The following is a 21,152-nucleotide window of genomic DNA, read 5'->3' on the forward strand; positions in this document are numbered from 1 at the left end:
ACTAATTTTTCTGCATTGAAAACCATACCATTAAAGTTGTGCCTTTTTATTTATTAATTGGTTGAGTTTGTCACAGTGGAAAAGTTGAAATCGTACTGTAAAAATCACTAAGTGGCCGGGCTATAAAAGCCGATGCACGTACACAATCTCTAACTCTCTACTAAAATCCATACATCTAGCAAGACTGGTAGTAAGCAGGGTCTGAGGACCGCCAAAGCGCCTCAGCGGCGTGGTTGGTATGGTATTATCGTCCCACCTCAGTGGTCGCAGGTTCGATTCTCGCCCATTCCATTGAGGAGTGAGAGATGTGTATTTCTGGTGATAGAAGTTCACTCTCGACTAAGTCACGTAAAGCCGTTGGTCCCGTTGCTGAATAACCACTGGTTCCATGCAACGTAAAAGCACCATACAAACAAACTGAGGACCGCCAAACCGAATATGTTTCCACCATTCGACCGTAACTGAGTAACCATTGAATGTATTTTTCTTAGGACCTTTGTTTAAAACAAAATTCGCGTATCAGTGATCTCATATGAATAATTGTGTAGCAATGAAATTAGGTTTATTTTCCTAATAAAATTGTAAACTTAGTTCTTTCATCCTCGTGTATGGGGTGGGAACTTTCCGTTTTCGGTAAATCTATTGCCCCCTAACGTCGGGCCCAAACCCGTCCCTAACTACCCAAGGTATATAGTCGTCGAAGAAAATTCGCAACAGTACTTATCATTATTTATCTTAAATATCTCATAATTAAATAAGTTATCTATATTTTTTATTATTTATCCAGTGATTATATCTAACTTTCCCCTTTTCATCAATTAGGTTTGAATCAAAACATCAAAATAATTCGACAGGAACCGCGAACGAGAAGTCCTTAGGAGACGACGCCCAAAACGTAAATAAACCTCCATTAAATGAATCCATTATTTGTCTCAATTATTACCATTAAATTATCCAGTTCATTAGTAAATTATCTAAATTTTAAGTTGTATTCCCAACGATTGCTTACAATTGTCCACCAATTGACTTAATAGAATGAATGAAAACAAGCGAAACCACTTCTAAACCAGAACCATAAACAGAAACACTGTCAAATAGAAGACACCCAAAATGTCAACAAGTGACGCCATTGGCTACCTCATTATCGTAACTTCTATTCAAACGTCTTTTATCTTCTAGGTATACCAATTAACGTCTTAATCATCGAGACAGTTCATAATTAATCGTAATAATTGATAAATTACAAAGGTAACTGATAATTAGTGTAATAATGTGGGCCTATAAGGACCGTAGGGTAAGGAATGAAGAGTGCAGGGGTTGTGTTGGGCTTAGAGCACTCAATCAATCAATCAATCATTCAGTCATTAGCCTAAGTACTATAAGTACGGGATGGACGACGGTAGATGTAGGGTACCTATCCGCGGCGGCCCAGACTATGGCAGTTGCGGCGGTTTTTCTATGCAGTTTTACCTACTGAACAAGATTTTTAAAGAATATTTATTCGAACGACTGTAATTAGGAACCCCCAGGGCCAGTACTAAATACGGCGAAATACATTGGACGCCCCAATCCCTAGTGGATTTCGTATCTGCGATTACGTTTCTTGCAGGGTAATTCTAAAGAATAGGGTAGAACACCACGGCAGGCCAACCCTCATCACGATGGACGGGTCTTATTCACTCGATATTTAATTGGTGAAACAAGAATACAATTGCATCTCTAAGCATACCATTTAAAAGACTGAAGTTTCGTCAACATAATGTGATATATGAAAGCCCCATACGAACTAAAATAAGCATGTGAGCTCTTCGTAAAATATGTTTTCAAGGCAGTTTTGAAATCCAATATGGCGGCTACGTTTTGCATGGAAGGTTCTCATCAGTGAAAGCCACCATCTTTCCCCAGCCTTTCCAGCACTCATTTGAACAATGTTAGCGTATATATGTAACGTTTATTGATCTTACTCAAGATTGCAGTTGTAATCAGCACAATAAAACAACATTTTGTTGTTTATATTACTGAAAGTATGAAACTTTTTATTCCCGGGGTTATGGTTGGAACTGAATTCATTCTTACCTTGTAATCGGTGGTTTATATCCTTACTGCAATCACAACTGAAACTCCACAGTGCTTATTTGATTGTAATTATACACATTTTGGTCTTAATTCACTCCACAGTGCACTTGAACCACGCTGTGGTTCCTGGTTCCTAAGCACTCACTCCGCAAACACAGTTACGAGCAGCAGACAACAACAGTGATTATGAGATGCAAAGCTTTATTCCCTTAATTGTTTACTTTACTCAATATTTAGTTTAACTTTACTTCAAAATGTTTATTTAATTCATGTCTATTATCCCTTTTTTGCAACCAAATTAACCCCCAAAAATTACAAATGTTTTGGATGTATACTTATGAGCAGACGACGTGAGGAAAAATGACTCATCGTTGCCAATCTAGTGGAGCGTCACACATACGCCGATGCATTTACAAACTGTTTCGATGAATTCTAGTTGTCATAGTAATGCAGTAATGATAAAATTGCTGTAATATGTACGTATATATAATACAAATAGATACGCTAATTTCACTTATTTCCCCGGTTTTGTGTAAGTCTTATACCTAGTTTGGAGGGTAAACACATACCAATTGACAACACTGATAAACAATTGAAGAGCGCAAAACGCCGCAAAGAATGCCGTAGTCCCCTTGAATAAGTGCTGGTAAGAGGTTGGTTTACGATTGTTGTGATGAAAGTGCCCCAGCGTCTATGGGTACAAGTGGTGTGCAGATTTAGCACAGGAAATGGGAAGTTTGTTGACACAAGCGACTCCGTAAACATCAAGATGGAGTCAATCTTCGAAACATTTTTAGTTGTAAGTAAAAATTTCGAAAGCGTTTTGGTGAGATTTCCACTGCCGTAGCCACCCTTTTCACTACCCTCTGTTTAAATCTTAAAATTTGGCCTTAATTTCTAACTTTGGAGAAAATACTTACTTCGAAAGGAGAGTAGAGGTCTTTAGCTCCGTTTCTCACCAACAACAAGTCGCGACTGATGCCCATCTCCGGTGTCAGGACGCGTTATAATGTACTTTTTCGGAGGGTGGCAAGCGTTGATTGTAGGTGGCCTGTTTGGCCTGCTGTGATGTTTTACCCTAGTTCCGCACGAACTGCAAGGAACGTAACCGCGGATGTGACATCCACTAGGGATTGGGGCTTCCAATGTATTTTTCCGTGTTTAGTACTGGCCCCAGGGGGTTAATTACAGTCGTCCGAATAAATATTATTTTAAATTCTTGTTCAGTAAGTAAATTAACATAGGAAAACGTCAATTGCCATAGTCTAAGCCACCGCGGATTGCTTCTGTAGAAATACCTGGACGACCTTTGCTTTGGGTGAGTTATAGATGTTTAGGGTAAAACGGGTGGACCATGTACGATCAATGTGTACCACCCCCAAAAAAGTACATTATAACGCGTCCTGACACCGGAGATGGGCATCATTCGCGACTTTTTGTTGGTGAGAAACGGAGCTAAAGACCTCTACTCTCCTTTCGAAGTAAGTATTTTCTCCAAAGTTAGAAATTAAGGCCAAATTTTAAGATTTAAACAGAGGGTAGTGAAAAGGGTGTACACAGCAGTCAAAATCTCACCAAAACGCTTTCAACATTTTTACTTACAACTCGAAATATTTAGAAGATTGACGCCATCTCGATGTTTACGGAGTCGCTTGTGTCAATAAACTTTCCATTTCCTGTAATAAATCCGCACACCACTTGTACCCACAGACGCTGGGGCACTTTCATCACAACAATCGGAACACGGAAACTTACCAGCATGTTTTTTAGTAAACAACTGTTTTGGTAGAAGAAGGCGACGAAGCGTGCACTTGGATAATTTTTTAAATAAATAGTAAAACATCAATATTTTACATATTTGTGATGATTAATTTGAAAATATTCATTATTGAAAAAGTAACTCGATTCTGACTCAAATTTAAGTAATTAGTTTTTGGAATCAGAACGTTCGTTTAAGTCCTGTATTATGACGTCACGACATCTTGATTTTCGTACCTATTGTAAATAATTGCTTTACTCAACTTTCTTGCAGAACAGTTTACCAGTTATTCCTGCAGATTATCAGCTATGCATGTAATTGTTATAATCGTAATACGCATATATATCTTTATTATTTACTTTTTGGATATATGAAGATGTTTTACGGCCGGATTATCGCCGTAGTGTGACGCAATCGTTTTCGGTCCCTGGGCCTCTGTCTGTTTTCACACCATAAGAAATTATGGGGCTGAATTTGCAATGACCAGAAAGTCGTTAAAAGAGGAAAGTTAGCATTGAGGGGCATATGTTTTGATTGTGAAAAATACAAATTTATTCAATAGCTAGCTTGTAAAAAATACTTGATTACAAAAAACTTGATTGACAACTAAGCGGCATACCTACTATGGGTTTCAGAGACAGTGCAAGCACGTTTTTGGGCAATACCTATTTCTGTAACGAACACTCGTATCTGAACGAGATTTTGCTATAGTGCATTACACCCAGTGCCGTAATTTATTAGGGTGTCATGAATCACTAATCGTAAAGAATAATGACACTTGTCCTTGTACCAAGAGACAAAAACTCCATTATGCAGAAATGGATACGAACGTGTAAAAAGCTCCACCTACCCTCTCCCCCTCCACCGCCACCCCTTTCCTTCTTCCTTCCTTCGCCTTCCTTTCTTTCTCTCTCTCTCTCTCTGTTGCCATTCGGTATGTGTTCACCCTCCAACCTGGGTATAAGACTTACACAAAACGTGGAAATTGGTGAAATTAGGCTATGTATTGGAAGTATATATACATAAATATCAAAGCAATTTTATCATTATTGCATTACTATGACAACTAGAATTCATGGAAACAGTTTATAATAATGAATTGGCGTATGTGTGAAGCCTCCACTAATGTGGCAATGATGATTTTGCCATTCTTAGCATGCAAACATTAAAGGTTACATTTATTTCTGGCATACAGTTATTAAAGAAATTCAAAATACTAAATATAGACTTAAATCAATGTAAAGTGCTAGCAAAAACAAAAAGCAAAAAAAAAATATATATAATCCACTTATCCGTAGTCGTTCCTCTATGGTTTTCGGCAGCAAGATGTACGACAAGGTTAGAAACATTGGATTGTATCTACTTTAGAAATATCTGTAATTTTTCCAGGTAATTTGGTTACAAAAAATGGATAATATACATGAATTAAATTAAAATTTTTAAATAAAAAAGTAAAGTTGAACTAAATAACGAGTAAAGTAAACAATTTAGGGAATAAAACTTTGCAGTTTCGTCGTCTGCTGTTCGTAACTGTGTTTGTGGCGCGCGCGCTTAGGAACCAGGAACAGCAACTTGTTTAAAGTGCAATGTGGAGTGAATTGAGACCAAAATGTGTATAATAACAATCAAATAAGCACTGTGGAGTTTCAGTTGTGATGGCAGTAAGGATAAAAACCACCGATTACAAGGTAAAAATGAATTCAGTTCAAACCATGACCCCGGGAATAAAAAGTTTCATACTTTCAGTAATATAAACAACAAAATGTTGTTTTATTGTGCTGATTACAACTGCAATCTTGAGTAAGATCAATAAACGTTACATATATACGCTAACATTGTTCAAATGAGTGCTGGAAAGGCTGGGAAAGATGGTGGTCGTCACTGATCAGAACCTGTACATCCACACGGTAGCCGCCATATTGGATTTCAAAACTGCCTTGAAAACATATTTTACGAAGAGCGTCACATGCTTATTTTAGTTCGTATGGGGCTTTCATATATCACATTATGTTGACGAAACTAATATCTTTTGAATGGTATGCTTGGAGTTGTAATTGTATTCTTGTTTCACCATTTAAATATCGAGTGAATAAGACCTGTCCACCGTGATAAGGGTTGGTAGTCGCTGGTGTTTCCCCCTATACGTTGTATCACTAACTTCTAGAGTCATGTTAGTACTCCTAGGTTACCCTAAAGACCTTAGCCTTCTATGAGGTCTTAACCTAAGACTGTGCGAATGAAATGAATTACTGTATTTTATGATATCTCAAAGATTCACTCAAAGGCTAATGTTAAGTTTACGCTGTACCTAAGTTTCTGTAGGATCTCATCACTGTAGGCTACAGGATGCCTGTATCGTGGCCTACTTTACTCTGAGAGTGTTTGGTTCAATGATACTGTATGATTCATTAATGATTTCATGGAAGGTTTAGGTACGGCAATTTAATCTATAACCTTATAGCGTAGGCTAGGCTATAGCCTTATGTCCTAGTTTACTTTTTCAATTGGTCAAAAGACGAGCGTAGAGGAGAATTTACACTTCAAAATAATTGGTGCAAATTGTGTCTTTCACCAGTTTTTGTTGTTTCTCCTACTTACAATGGGGTTAGGTTCCAAGAAACCCATCGATTGTTGTAAAAATGGCATCTCGAGTATAACCTAACCTACACGGGTAATCAGTACCATCCTTACTTATATGGTAGCCTAGCCTACATTACACAGTATACTCTATACATATGTGGTATATTTCTCTATGTTCAATGCGGATTGACTTGATGATAATTCAGTGCAAAGAGAAATTGAATAACACTAATGAGTTTGCCTAGATATACTATGGTATATTGTATACATATACAGTAGCCCAGTCTACAGTATATTATATACTAAAAGTATAGTAGAGTAATTATTAATATCAGCTAATTCTGGAGGTTCATTACGTTCTGATCATATGATGATTCAGTTTAAAAAGAAATTAAATATGAAAAGAGAATCTGATCATATGATGATTCAGTGTAAAAAGAAATTGAACACGAAACGCAAATCAGATTCAGTCCAACTTTGTCATAATTGAACAGTGTAAGGCTGCTGATGGCTACATATAATTATGAAATACAAATGTAAGGCATATGCATCTTTTACTTGAATCTTTTTAAAAGATATATATTACTTTACTGTATCCAATAATATTGTATGTATTCTCATAGTACTGTATTATAAAATACTAACATAGTGTTCTTTGTTTTGGTTTGAAAATCAGCTGATGGCAAATACGAGTTTATTTCACCGTACTTAACTCAATTCTGAGTGAATTTTTTCTTGCTTCTAGTTAGCATAAATGAATATCTAGATATGTACTTTACTTACATGGAACAAGGTCTTTTTTGCTATACGAAGTGTTTTTAAGTCGAAATATGAGTTGAATACATCTCGTTGTGAATTAGTAATAATTTTCTTTGTAATAAATTGTGTTGGGGGCATGTTTCTTGTGTAAAAAATTTGATTCCATTCACTATTTTCCCTTTATTTCATTATGATAAGAACTTTACGTACCTTATCTTTTATCGGCATGAGAACATCATTAAAATGTGTTTTTTCATTCCAGGTAGTAAGTTTATGGTAGTTTTATCTTTGTTGCCAATGCACGATAATAGTCATTAGCAGCTTAAACATTGTTTCCTCAGCTTCAGCTACAACTTATAGTTTAGATTTAACAGTACATTACCTTCCTGATTGTTTATCCATAGCGAATAAAGTTATTACGTAGAAATATATCAGTTCTATTCTACATAACGTCATTTATAACATAACTATGGCGATTGTATATTATCGTACGATGGTTGAAATACAAGCAAAACAGATGTTGTTATCCGATTCAGTTGTACTTATCAATGAAGTAGTTTCTCGTTCAGATGTTCATGGCTGTACACATTTAGGCAGCGAGTATGATGTTAAAACTACTTTTATCATTCTCTAATACTTTTTTTAACCTATTGACTAGATGGGATAAAGATATGGAGGTAAAGAAGTCAAGCTAATGTAATTTGATCTCTCTCACTGCCTGATTGTATGCTGCTGCCTGCACCCACTGCAAGCGAAATTTAGAAATATTTTTCTAAATATTGTCATATCAGTATTAATCTGACTTTATGATGGGGTTAACCCCATCATAAAGTCAGGTTATTGTAATACTAATTATCATATCTTGAACTACTGTACAGGTAGTTCAAGATATGTGTAGGCTGGAATACGGCCGTTAAATTCTTGAACAAGGTGGTTAGGCGGTAACTACTGTCTGGTAGGCGGCTAGCCCCGCCTGCCCAGATGTAAACACTCCACTTAGCTTTTGGCCGTCTTCCAATAAAGATGTATGTTTGTGAGCTCTTGATGACAAGCCGTTAATCACAGTTTTCCTGGTGGGATCTTTCTTTTAATACTTTGAATGAATGTATATAGTATACAGTTATGTTTGATATTAATAATTAATTGACTTTGATAAATAATATACAAACCCACTTGTTCCTACACAATATGCAAACCATCCCTCCTTTACATTAGGAATTACTTTCAGCATAGGCTGGAATATGCTGTCAAATTCTTGAACAAGGTGGTTCAAGACATGTTTATGAGCTCTTGCTGAGTAGCTGTTAATCACAATTTTCCCAGTGGGATCTTGCTTTTGTTATTTTGAATTTTATATATATTATATATATATACATATATATATATATATATATATATATATATATATATATATATATATATATATATATATATATATGAATAACATATATATATATATTATATATATATATATATATATATATATATATATATATATATATATATATATATATATTATATGACGGTACTTACTCTACGCATAGCCCTTAGGTAACGTGCACCAATTTGGAGGCTGTAAATTGGGGAAATAGGAGTATATAAATTTTCTTACCTTTGCTGAATGTTCTCACTCTGGAATTATTTAAAGGTTATAATTTTGGGAGAAATTAAATTGATGTGTCCTTATATATGTTTATTCTTTGCTAGGGGTTCTTATAAATTTTCCACCAATGAGTTTCTAGGCTCTTGGACTAATAAAACTTATTTCCTTGAAAGGCACTTGTTTCAATTACGAGTCTATAGGCACAAGAGAAATTTACTGATTATTGATTGTCACGGTCACTGTCTATTTCACACACCACACTTCTGCACTATCCCTCACTTTCTCAGTACTGCTACTGCGCCATTCTGCTGTTCTCCCCTCGGTTCCCCTCTTTCTTTTTGTCTTCTCTTGTCTCTTCTGTTCTTTCTTTCTCTCTCTCTGTCCGGCCCTTTTATTAGGATGATATCTTCTTAGCACCGCCTTTGGTTTTTAGGATTTTGACTGGGTGTGGCATCTTCTGAAAGACTTCTTGTGTCTGAGTGGCTACAGACTTTATACAAAACCGCCTTCCTGTCAAATTTTCTATAGTGATTCGTAGACTCTAAATTAGGAAATGCCCCTTGTTCATGCCCTGGTTTTTTGGGGGTGTATCCCTTTGGTAACCTCATAGGTCATTCGTTGAGAAACAATTCTGGGCTGTCTTATGACCGGCACTCATGGCTTTGATTCGTCAAAGCTAGAGGCCTATCCTTGGAAGGGGTGGAGCCATGATTTTCACACGATCCACCTTTGAAACAAGGGAGCCTTGAATTTCCCTCGGTTATATTAAACAGAAGGCTCTTGAGAAGGTCCACCTTACATTAATTCTCAGACGCTCGAAGTGTCACAAATGTCGGGCGCGCCAGAGAGTCACTTAATCTTCGGAGATGAGGTGTACAGAGTTTAGGGATATACAAGCCAGATGCCTGATGGCTAAAAGACCTGGTCGTTTTGGAGTAACAAGATCCCTTCTTAAAAAATCATTATCCATTCCTTTCCCATTTCCGTGTCATTCTCTTAAGTTCTTTTAAGTTAATGCCTTTTGGACTAATTTCCTTAATTCTTTAACGACACTGTAACATATAATATATATATATATATATATATATATATATATATATATATATATATATATATATATATATACATGGTGGTCTCCGGTACGACGGGGGGGGGGTTCCGTTCTTAAGACGCGTCGTAACCCGAAAATCGTCGTAAGCCGGAACGACGTTCTTGAAAAAACATGTCCACAGGGAAAATTTCACTACTAATTTGCAATTTTTCTTAGGGGCCGTATCTCTAAAATTATCACTAATTTACTTTTTTCACGTGCAACACTGTGTATTCACAAATTACTGTATATTTTCATTAAAATACAAGAGAGAGAGAGAGAGAGAGAGACCGAGAGACGAGAGAGAGAGAGAGAGAGAAAATAACTCCTTAGGTTTCAATAGATTTAAATGGACGTCTGTAGGCAACTTTTTCCCCCTCCCATAAATACATATATTTCTCCAGAGAAGAGAGAAAGAGAGGACTGTGCAATTATGTTTGTCCGTCTATCCAATTCTTTTGCTGAGAGCGAGAGAGATAAAAGGAAGAAATAGAAACACCAAATGTATGACAAGTATCTTGTAGAGAGAGAGAGAGAGAGAGAGAGCGAGAGAGAGAGAGAGAGAGAGAGTTGTTTAAAAGAGGAGAAATGGATGATTATTGTATTTAAAATACTCAGATATGATTTTTTTGTACTTATAGTATTATTATTGGAAAATAAATATTAATGATAACTTAGACATAACCTGTCCATAAAAAATGATCTCATCTCAGTAAAGAGAGAGAGAGAGAGAGAGAGAGAGAGAGAGAGAGGAGAGAGAAGAGGAGAGAGCGATTACCATAAAAAACCATTAAAAAATTCGTTGACCATTGTATGGCCATTGTTTTTTTTAGCTTGAGTGTCACTCGAGTTTGAGGTGGGGAAATTGAATACAAGAAAAAAAGACAAGGGTGAAAAATTTTCTTTTTGAAATTATTTATCGTTATTTATTACTATTTTGTCCCCTATTATTTATTATTAAATTATTATTGAAAATATAATAAACACGTGCATCTACCATAAAAATTCTCTCATCTCAGTAAGAAAGAGGAAATTATCCTTACAAGTGAAATGGGAAAGGTCATTTTCATCTCTTTTAAAATACGACCATTATGAATTTTGTAATTAAAGTTTTATTTTTTATTATTATTATTATTATTTATTATTATTATTATTTTATTATTATTATTATTATTATTATTAAATAACTGAAATTATATCAATAAACATTTTACATATTAGTACCATAAAAATTCTTTCATCTCGGTAAAAAGAGAGAGAGAGAGAGAGAGAGAGAGAGTGTTTATCTCTCTTTGTTTATTATAACGCTTCCAGCGAAAGAGAGGGAGGGCTACCACTATGACTCATTATTATCTTGTGTGGCAAAAGAGAGAGAGAGAGAGAAGAGAGAGAGAAGAGAGAGAGTTAACCTTAATTAAAAGTGACATGGATAGATTAGTATGTATTGTATTTGTTCCCTTTAAAATACTATCACATATGAATTTTTGTAATTACATTATGTTATTATTATTATTATTATTATTTATTATTATTATTATTATTATTATTATTATTATTATATTATTTGAAAGTATTAAAAACAAATAGTACAAGTTACATAAAAAATCTCGAGTCTCAGTAAATGAGAGAGAGAGAGAGAGAGAGAGAGAGAGAGAGAGAGAGAGAAGAGGGAGAGAGATGAGAGAGAGAGAGAGAAAGGGGGGGGGGGGGGGGAAAAAAAATGTCAGGACCACTGATTGCAACACTGCAGCTCTCCCCCAGCTACTTCCCCCTTTTGCTGTCGAACAGAAATGATATATCTCACAGTTTTAGTACCTGGAAAGGTTACAGAGAAGACTGGGATGTTTCCTTCAACAGAGAAGACTGGGATTTCCTCATTCATTCTTCGATAATTTTTTAAATATAAAGCTAAAAATCTTACTAATTCACTATGCTATTTTCTTTAATGAATTGATATTATTGCTGTTATAATTAATATTAATATTTGAAAATAGTAAATCATTTATTTATCATACTAAGAACATACCATCTTTGTAGTATAGAGAGAGGAGAGAGAGAAAAGTTATAGTGATTATTTTCTTGGAAAATACAAAGAGAGAGAGAGAGAGAGAGAGAGAGACTGTCTGTGCTAAACTATAAAGGATTCTTATCTTATCATAATATGTGTTTTTAAAAGCGTAGTAAAACTCGGACGTCGAAGCGTCAGCGTCCCGTAACCTCGGAACAAGCGTCGTAACCCAGGGCGGATTTTTCAATGAATATTTAAGAAAAAGCATCGTAACCTCGGAACGTCGTAAGCCGACCCTTCGTAACCCAGGACCGCCTGTATATATATATATATATATATATATATATATATTATATATATATATATATATCTATATAGATATAGATATAGGATATAGGGTATAGATATACAGTGAGCCTCCCATATTCGCGTTCTCCGGATTCGCGGACTCACTGATTCGCGGATTTTTATCTGGACCATATCTACCCATTATTTGCGGTGAATTCACCTATTCGCAGGATTTTCCGACGATAAATAATCACTAATTAGTTTATTTTGATGCTATTTTCATGCCTAAATACATTTTTATGATACAGAAATGATTTAGTAATTTTAAAATATTAATATTGATCAATACTGTATTAGTAAGTTTAATTAGATTAAATGATATCACATAACTAATAATTCTCCCTCTCTCCCTTACAGGGATGTATGCTTTTTGTGTGATAAATGATTTACTAATTTTTCTAATATTAATGTTAATGTAAAGAGCAATCACTTCAGTAAAGAAAAAATACTACATTGAATTCGTAAGATTTTTAGGTTATGAATTTTAAAAATTATGTAAGAATGAAGGAAATCCCGGTCTTCACGCATCTTTCTTTCGAACTCCAGGTCTCTCTCTCTCTCTCTCTCGTCTCATCTCTCTCTCTCTCTTCTCTCTCTCTCTCTACTGAGAAGAGAGATTTTTATGGTGCACTTTGTATAATATGTTTATTAATATTTTATATGATAATAGTAATATTAATAATAATGATAATAATAATAATAATAATAATAACTGTAATTACAAAATTCATATGTGAAAGTATTTTACAAATACTACGAAAATCTCTCTCTCTCTCTCCTCTCTCTCCTCTCTCTCTCTCTTCTCTCTCCTCTCCGCTCTTCTCTCTCTCTCGCTCCTCTCTCTCTCTCTCTCTCCCTCTCTCTCCTCTCTCTCTCTCTCTTACAGAGATGTATGTTTTTTGGATGATAAATGATTTACTGATTTTCAAATATCAATATTAATGTAAGCAGCAATAATACCAATTCATTAAAGAAAATACTAAAGTGAATTAGCAAGATTTTAGTTTATAAATAAATAAAATTATGTAAGAATGAAAGAAAATGCATTTTACCGGCATCTTTCTCTTTGAGCTCCACGTAGCTGTCAAATTTATCAAGTGTCAGGAGGGGGAATGTGTGTTGCCCTCCTCCCCCCCCCCTCTCTCTCTCTCTCTCTCTTTTACTACACGTGATAGTATGTCCTAGTGGTAACTCTCGCCCTCTGTTTGGGCTGGAAATGTATGTATAAGTATATCTTTAAGGACATTACTACATTTTATGGTAAAATAATAATATACAGGACTAGTTTACAAATAATATGAAGTTTAATGAGATTAAACAGTAACAATAACATTCTCTCTCTCTCTCTCTCTTTCTTTCCTTCTTACCTACTTATGTTTATTTGTTTTGATGTATAAATAAATTATTTACCTTATAACTAATTTTCAAGTATTAATAAGATTAATTAAAAATAGCGATTCCCAGTCTTTTTATCCACGTGGAAAGGTGGGCAGGGGAGTAAATGACATTTTGATATACAATTGATTGGCGGAAGGGAGGAAGGAGTCGCAGTCTAGGAGTTATTCTCTCTCTCTCTCTCTCTCTCTCTCTCTCTCTCATTATTATTCTCTCTGTCTCAGAAATAATTCATAATTTCACTCTTGATGGTCAGATATATGATGCTGCCATTCACTGCTCTCTCTCTCTCTCTCCTCTCTCTCTCTCTCTCTCTCTCTCTCTCGTCTCTCTCTCTCTCTCTCTCTCTCTCTCTCTCTGTAGTTGGCTGTAGGTATATATTTTTAATGGTAAAATGTTTAAGATGACTTTGAAATATTAATAATATAACCTCAAAGATTAATACAGTATTAGGTTAGTAATTTTAGGTATATTTGAAGTAGGATTTTATTAAAGGTATACATTTGGTATCTCAACTTTCAAGATAGGCAGTTATAAGCATTTTTAGTGGTGGTTCTAAACTATTCGCGGGTTTTAACTATTCCACGGGGGGTTTGGGGGTCCTGGTATACATCCCCCGCGAATACGGGGGAACACTATCTATATATGTATATATATATAATATATATATATATATATATATATATATATATATATATATATATATATATATACATATATAATATATATATTATGACGAAGTGGCCTAGAGTATCTGGGTCTGGATACCATTAATACTTGGTGCACGAAATAGTCAAAGATCTGTGTCTGGACACCATTAATATTTGTTAACCCAAATTGTCAAGTATCTGGTTACTACACTTACCATTTGTACTTGCTAGTACAAGAGACCCTTTTATTCCTGGGTCTGGGGACACCCTTTGTACTTAGGGCACAGTTTGTTCAAGTACCTGGTTAACTACCTCACTACAGCCAGATACCTGACCCTTCGATCACAAATACTAAACGACTGAATACTCTAAAGGTAAGAGTGAGCCCTTATATAACTGAACAGTCAAGAAAACAGTCAGTCTAAGTTCATTAAAATAGGTGTGAGGTAATCTTAAAGGGCATCACTCCTTCTACAATTTAAAATCTAAGTATTTCCCTGATTTTGTTTTATATGTGGGAAACGTCACAATTATCACTATATTTCTACCTAAACAATATTAAAATGCAATACTGATGGTTAAAATGAAATACTTATATAAATTTTAAATACAAAATTTTATTTCTAACTTCAAAATTTATAAGTGAAATTCACAATCTCAGGGAAATTGTTATTACTTGAAAACAAAAGTTTAATTAATTCTTGAATTAATTGTTAAGCAAAATTAAATAAAAGTTTCTCAAGAAAATCAATTAAATTAAATCATAAAGCAATAATTGAATTTGAAATGAAATTCACTTAACTACAAATTAATTTGCAAGTGTTAAATTCCAACAATTACATAATAGAATATTATTCAACTAATTAAACAAAATAAAGACAATGCAAAAACATAATGCATAATACGAAAACAATTAAAGCATTGACAGTTCAAACATTAAGCATATAAGATTGGATATGTCAAAAGAACAAAGCAAAAGATAAATGTGTTTAAAAATGATAAAACCTCGAAGTGCACTTCAAAACATTTGTAAAAATACCTTATACACAGTTGCAACTCCAATCAAAAGGCCTGTTACAATATCAACCTCTTCACTATTTTCATGGGCGCCTTCACAAAATTAACAGAAATAATACTATGTTCAGATCCCACAAACAACACATATTTTACTAAGAAGTACGAGTGACCAGCTTGAATACAAAATTAATGTGAGCTACGTTAAGTTACTGAAACAGCCTCGCAAGCGAGAGAGAGAGAGAGCATTGTTAAACTCTAATGCACGCCGCTATGTCTCAAAAGCGAATTAATCAGGTTCTCTATCCCTGTAAGCGTATATGGCCTATGGGGCGGTTAGCAAAACGAAAACATACTACGTCATCTCTATAGGGGTATGGAGCGGAATGAACAAGGCCCTTGTTCTGTTACGAGCCTGATCGGAACGATAAAAAATTAGGTTAACTAATCTATTTTCAAGGGGTTGGATAACCGTAAGTTCTGCTCGGACAAAGCAGTCTCTCTCTATGTTAATCCATGAATAACCTCTTTGGAGGGAAGGTTCTCAAAGGACTCGATACGGCAAGGGAGGTCTTACACACGTGTTTGTGCCGATAAAGAAATCAGCTTAGCTAAGACATTCTCAAAGTGTGAATACAACCCTCTTCACAGAGGCTTACATATAAGCACTTAATCTCGGTCTTGCGTTACTTCAAGATGAAAAGTGGGATCACTTAACACATGTTATCTTTAAATTTGGGAATCTGAACATAAAAAACATACATTTCATAACATGATACACAGGTTCTGAGGTGAATTAATCATATTACCACAATTATAACTGCATTCCAAACTTACATTATAAGATTCCTCCCCCCAGAAGATTAGTTATTCTGGGGTTGAATCCAACGATTCACAACGGGATAAATAATCGGCAACTACATTGTTCTTACCAGATATGTACTCAACCTTTATATTATACTGTTGCAAGCACAAAGACCACCTGGTCAGTCTTTGATTATGGTTTTTCATCTGCTGTATGAATGACAGGGGATTGTGATCAGACAACACTAAAACTTCTTCATTCCTTGGTCTGTTCACATACACTTCAAACTTTTTCAATGCTGTGATTAAGGCTAGAGTTTCCTTTTCAATAGTTGCATAGTTTTTCTGATGCTTTTTCAGTTTCTAAGACAGGAAACACACAGGGTGTAGAAGGTTATTTTCATCTTCTTGAAGTAGAACAGCTCCAATTCCACAATCAGAGGCATCAACTTGTATCACAAATTTCTTAATAAAGTCTGGAGCTTGAAGCACTAGTCTTGAAGTTAAAATGGCTTTTACCTTCTCAAAGGAGGAATTCTTGACATTCTGGGAGTCCAAACAAACTTAGCTTTGGGACTAGTTAAGTCTGTCAAGGGAGCTACTACGGCTGAGAAATTTCGACAGAACGGCGATATAACAATCCCCAAGCTATGCCCAAAAATCTTTGTAGTTGCTTCCTAGTAGTGGGGGGGGGGGGGGGGGGGGGGGGGGGGGGGGGGGGGGGGGGGGTGGGGGGGGGGGGGGGGGGGGGGGGGGGGGGGGGGGGGGGGGGGGGGGGGGGGGGGGGGGGGGGGGGGGGGGGGGGGGGGGGGGGGGGGGGTTAGCCTTACGGATACCTTCTACATTAGCATTCACCGGAGCGAGAAGGCCTTTTCCAACTTCAAACCCAAGGTACTGAACAGTCGCCTTCCCAAACTCACTCTTCTCTAGTTTGACTGTTAGTCTGCCTCTTGTAGTTTCTTGAAAACTTTCTTCAGGATCTGCAGATGTTCTTCCCACGTTGTAGAGTAAATGACTATGTCATCAAGGTATACACCTACTCCTTCTTTAGATCCTAGCAGTTGATCCATCACTCGTTGAAATGTGGCTGGTGCATTCATCAGACCAAATGGCAATACAGTATACTGATACAATCTAAAAGGAGTAATAAAAGCTGATAGCAACTTTGCATTTTCATCTAAGGGTATCTGATAATATCCCTTCAATAAGTCTATCTTGGAAACAAACTTGGCTTGCCCAATATTATCAAGTAACTGATCTATAAGAGGCAAGGGGTAATTGGAATTCAGTTTCCTATAATCAGTACACATCCTAAAGGAGCCATCCGGTTTTTTCACTAACACACATGGAGAACTGAAGTGACTTCAACTGGGTTCTGCTAATCCATGTTGCAGCAAATACTGAACTTCTTTCTTCAGAACATCTCGATGATAAGGTGATAAGCGATAAGTTCTTTGCTTGAACGATTTTCCATCTTCTTGGATCTTGATTTCATGTTTGGTCAGATTAGTACGTCTGGGTACATCTACAAAAATCTCTGTGAAGCTTCTAATCACTTCACTCAATTCCTCACCTTGTTCAACATTAAGATGTTTCAGTTTATCCTCCAAATTTTCCAAAATTGAAGAATTATTCATCTTGCTTTTCAGCTCCCAATTCATAGCCGTCATCGTCTTCTGTAGATGAAGTTTGTCTGCATATTGACACAGTTTCAGTTCTATTTTCTGAGAAGTAAGGTTTCAAAAGGTTCACATGTATCTTCCTCTGTCGTTTTCTTCTTTCTGGTGTTTCAATCACATAAGTTCTATCACTTAACTTCTCAATTATCCTGTAGGGACCTTGAAATTTATTTGTAAGGGGAAATCTCTTGACTGGCAGAAACACTAACACTTGTTGACCAACACTAAAACTTCTTAGCTTAGTCTTTCTGTCATAGTTTCTTTTCATTTTCTCTTGACTCATTTTCAGATTTTCTAAAGAGAATTTTCTAATCTCTTTCAACCTTTTCCTTAAGTTCTTCACATACTCTCCTTGGATTTCCTCTTTATTTTCTACCCAATTTTCTGCAAGAATCTTCAAAGGTCCTCTCACTTCTCGTCCAAAAATCATCTCATTGGGTGAACATCCCATGCTTTCTTGATAAGCATTCCTAACTTCAAATAACATTAAGGGTAAACCAACATCCCATTCTCTTCTTGACTCAGAACAATACTTTGTCAGCATACTTTTCAATGTCTGGTGGAACTTTTCCAAGGCACCTTGAGTTTCTGGATGATAAGCAGTTGATAACTGTTGTTTCACCCCTAATAAGTTCATCACATCATGGAATAACTTGGAAGTAAAGTTCGTTCCTCTATCACTTTGTACAATTTCTGGTATACCAAACTTTGAGAAAAACTCCAATAGTTTCTCAGCAACTATCTTGGTAGATATGTTTCTAACAGGGATCGCCTCAGAATATCTGGTAACAGGACACATTAGTGTCAACAGATATTCATTTCCTTTCTTCGTCTTCAGAAGCGGTCCAACCATATCTATAATCACCTTGTTAAAGGGTTCTCCTCTAACTTCTATAGGTTGTAGGGGAGCTTTCTGAATGGTTTCATTAGGTTTTCCAGCTATCTGGCAGGTATGACACTCTCGACAGAACCTGCTAACATCTTTATGAAGTCCAGGCCAGAAAAAATATCTCATGATCTTCTCCACAGTCTTCCTGATTCCCATATGCCCAGAATCATGAGCTACTGCTACCACTTGCTTTCTCAATGGACATGGAATCAAAATCTGATGATATTCGCCCCATTCAGCATTTCTGGGTATACTTCCTCATCAGCAAATCTTCCTTGGAATGTATGGAAAAGAATTTACCTCTTTCCTCCAGTGAATCTCCTCCAGTGAATCTACTCCTGAAAGTCCTGAACAAGCTCAGGACGTTCAAGGGTCACATTGGACTAGTAGCCCCCAATTGGCCCAAGAGCAATTGGTTTCCTCTACTACTGGAATTAGGACTCCGGCCTCAACGGATTCCCAATCCCAAACTTACGCAGTTGGTACAAACGCGGACTGTGTCCGCTTCCTCGGGAATTCAGAAAGCCCTAACTTTATGGACTTCATGAAGTTTGCGGCTCAGAAAGATGCCAACATCGGTTCTTAGAATCTGACAAACGGGAATCGACCTTGCGTCAAAATGACTCAGCAGTTAAGAAACTGGCTATATTTTTAAAGGACTCAAATGCACAAACCATGACCACGAATGTGGCCATAACCTTTTTCAGAACCTTGTTCGAAAAAGGTACAATTACTACTACCAAACCGGCACTTAAGAAGATCTTCCAATTTGGATTCAATGTAGATCCAACAGATTCGTACTTTTCATCCATTCCAAAGGCTTATGCTAGGCTTAGACCAACCGAGAGACCCAGGACGGTCTCATGGTTTTTAAATGATGTCCTTAAATTGGCTTCTGACACTAATAATGACTCATGTGATTATATAACCCTCCTAAGGAAAATGTTATTCCTAATAAGTTTAGCCTCAGAAGCCAGAATTTCTGAACTGTCGGCCCTATCTAGGGAACCAGATCATATCGAGTTTCTCCCTTCAGGAGAATTACTACTCTCACCAGATCGTCAATTTCTAGCTAAGAATGAGGACCCACAAGATAGATGGGCTCCATGGAAGATTGTCCCACTTCCCCAGGACCCGTCCTTATGTCCAGTTAATTCCCTAAGAGCATATTTAAGCAGAACTACCCTGATATCTTCAGGTCCTTTGTTCATTAGGGAAAAGGGTGGTACTATTTCCCTAAAAGGAATTAGGCAACAAATTTTGTACTTTATAAAGCAAGCTAACCCCGAATCTTTTCCACGGGCACATGATGTTAGGGCAGTAGCCACCTCAATTAATTATTTTCAACATATGAATTTTGACGATCTCAAGAAGTACACAGGCTGGAAATCTCTGACAGTATTTAAACGCCACTATTTGAAGTCATTAGAGGCCCTTAAATTCCCAGCAGTGGCAGCTGGAAACACAGTTTCCCCTGACACTGCATAAAACAGTAATAAGTAGTTATGTAGCCTATGTCTCTCCTACCTGCCTTGCTAGCATTCTTGCCGTAGCTCGGTCGTTACTGGGTTTTATACTTTACCTTGGATGGCACTTTCTATGTATATTGATGATTTGTACTGTATATATTTGTATCTGGGTCTAATTTCCCTATGTGGTAATTTTGTTGACTGGTGTGTGTTAATTGAGCCATTGTGGGTTATCTAACCCTGTTGTGTAGATAAGCTTAATTTTAAGGATCATTAAAACTTTCATTTGTTTGATATCTTTATTGTTTATTGTAGAATTAATTACCTAGATTATAGTATTTAATTCTAATCGAGTTTTAATTTACCTAATATTTATTAGTTATCTGCACTATCTTTCCAAGCTGGTGTGGCCAATTCTCTGGCACTATTTCACAGAGCGACACAGGCTGAGCCCAGAAAAGGGATTTTGACGGAGGAAAAATCTATTTCTGGGCAATGACCTGTGTCACCCAGTGAAATCCCACCCCACTTTTTTGCTTCCACACCCTATTTGGCCCAAGCTTGGGTGCTATCTACAGGAATGAAAACAAAGGCGCTAGTTGTAGTGGTAGCGGGTAGCAGGGCCTTAGATTGGCTCCTCTGTAGACGAGGGATATTGAGGAAGGAAGAGACTAAATGGCAAGGGACCTCTGGTAGTGGTTTCCACTTGCCCCAGATACCATACCGACACCTTTAAATAAAGGTGAGCAAGCCAGTATACTCTGGCACTATCATTTTAGCTTTTTCTCTGGTATTTGTAGCAATACTTTTACCTTAGAAATGAGTGCTAAAGGAATCATTTCACTGGGCAACACAGGTCATTGCCCAGAAATAGATTTTTCCTCCGTCAAAATCCCTTAAGTGATATCCTTGAAAAAAGCAGTTGGTAAAAATGACTGAGTATTATTCCTGCAAGAGAGGTTTTTTTTTCAGTAAATGTCGTTCTAAGTCACCCAGGAACAGCAATCTGAACGCCCTGAAATCAAACAA

General features: G+C 36.4%; 1 protein-coding gene across 2 annotated transcripts in view; it reads left to right on the forward strand.

The window, feature by feature from the left end:
- Positions 1-1,091: 1,091 nt before the first annotated feature.
- LOC135219097 (gastrula zinc finger protein XlCGF57.1-like) overlaps positions 1,092-21,152 on the forward strand; it is a 29,616-nt gene continuing 9,555 nt past the window's right edge. Inside the window, exon 1 of one of the 2 annotated variants that reach the window (XM_064255534.1) lies at positions 1,092-1,248. The gene's annotated coding sequence lies outside the window, so the exon portion shown is untranslated. The remainder of the gene's footprint in view (positions 1,249-21,152) is intronic. The other variant, XM_064255533.1, reaches the window with a different exon arrangement.

The sequence above is a fragment of the Macrobrachium nipponense genome, chromosome 1, assembly GCF_015104395.2.
Source record: "Macrobrachium nipponense isolate FS-2020 chromosome 1, ASM1510439v2, whole genome shotgun sequence".
NCBI classification, from domain to species: domain Eukaryota; kingdom Metazoa; phylum Arthropoda; class Malacostraca; order Decapoda; family Palaemonidae; genus Macrobrachium; species Macrobrachium nipponense.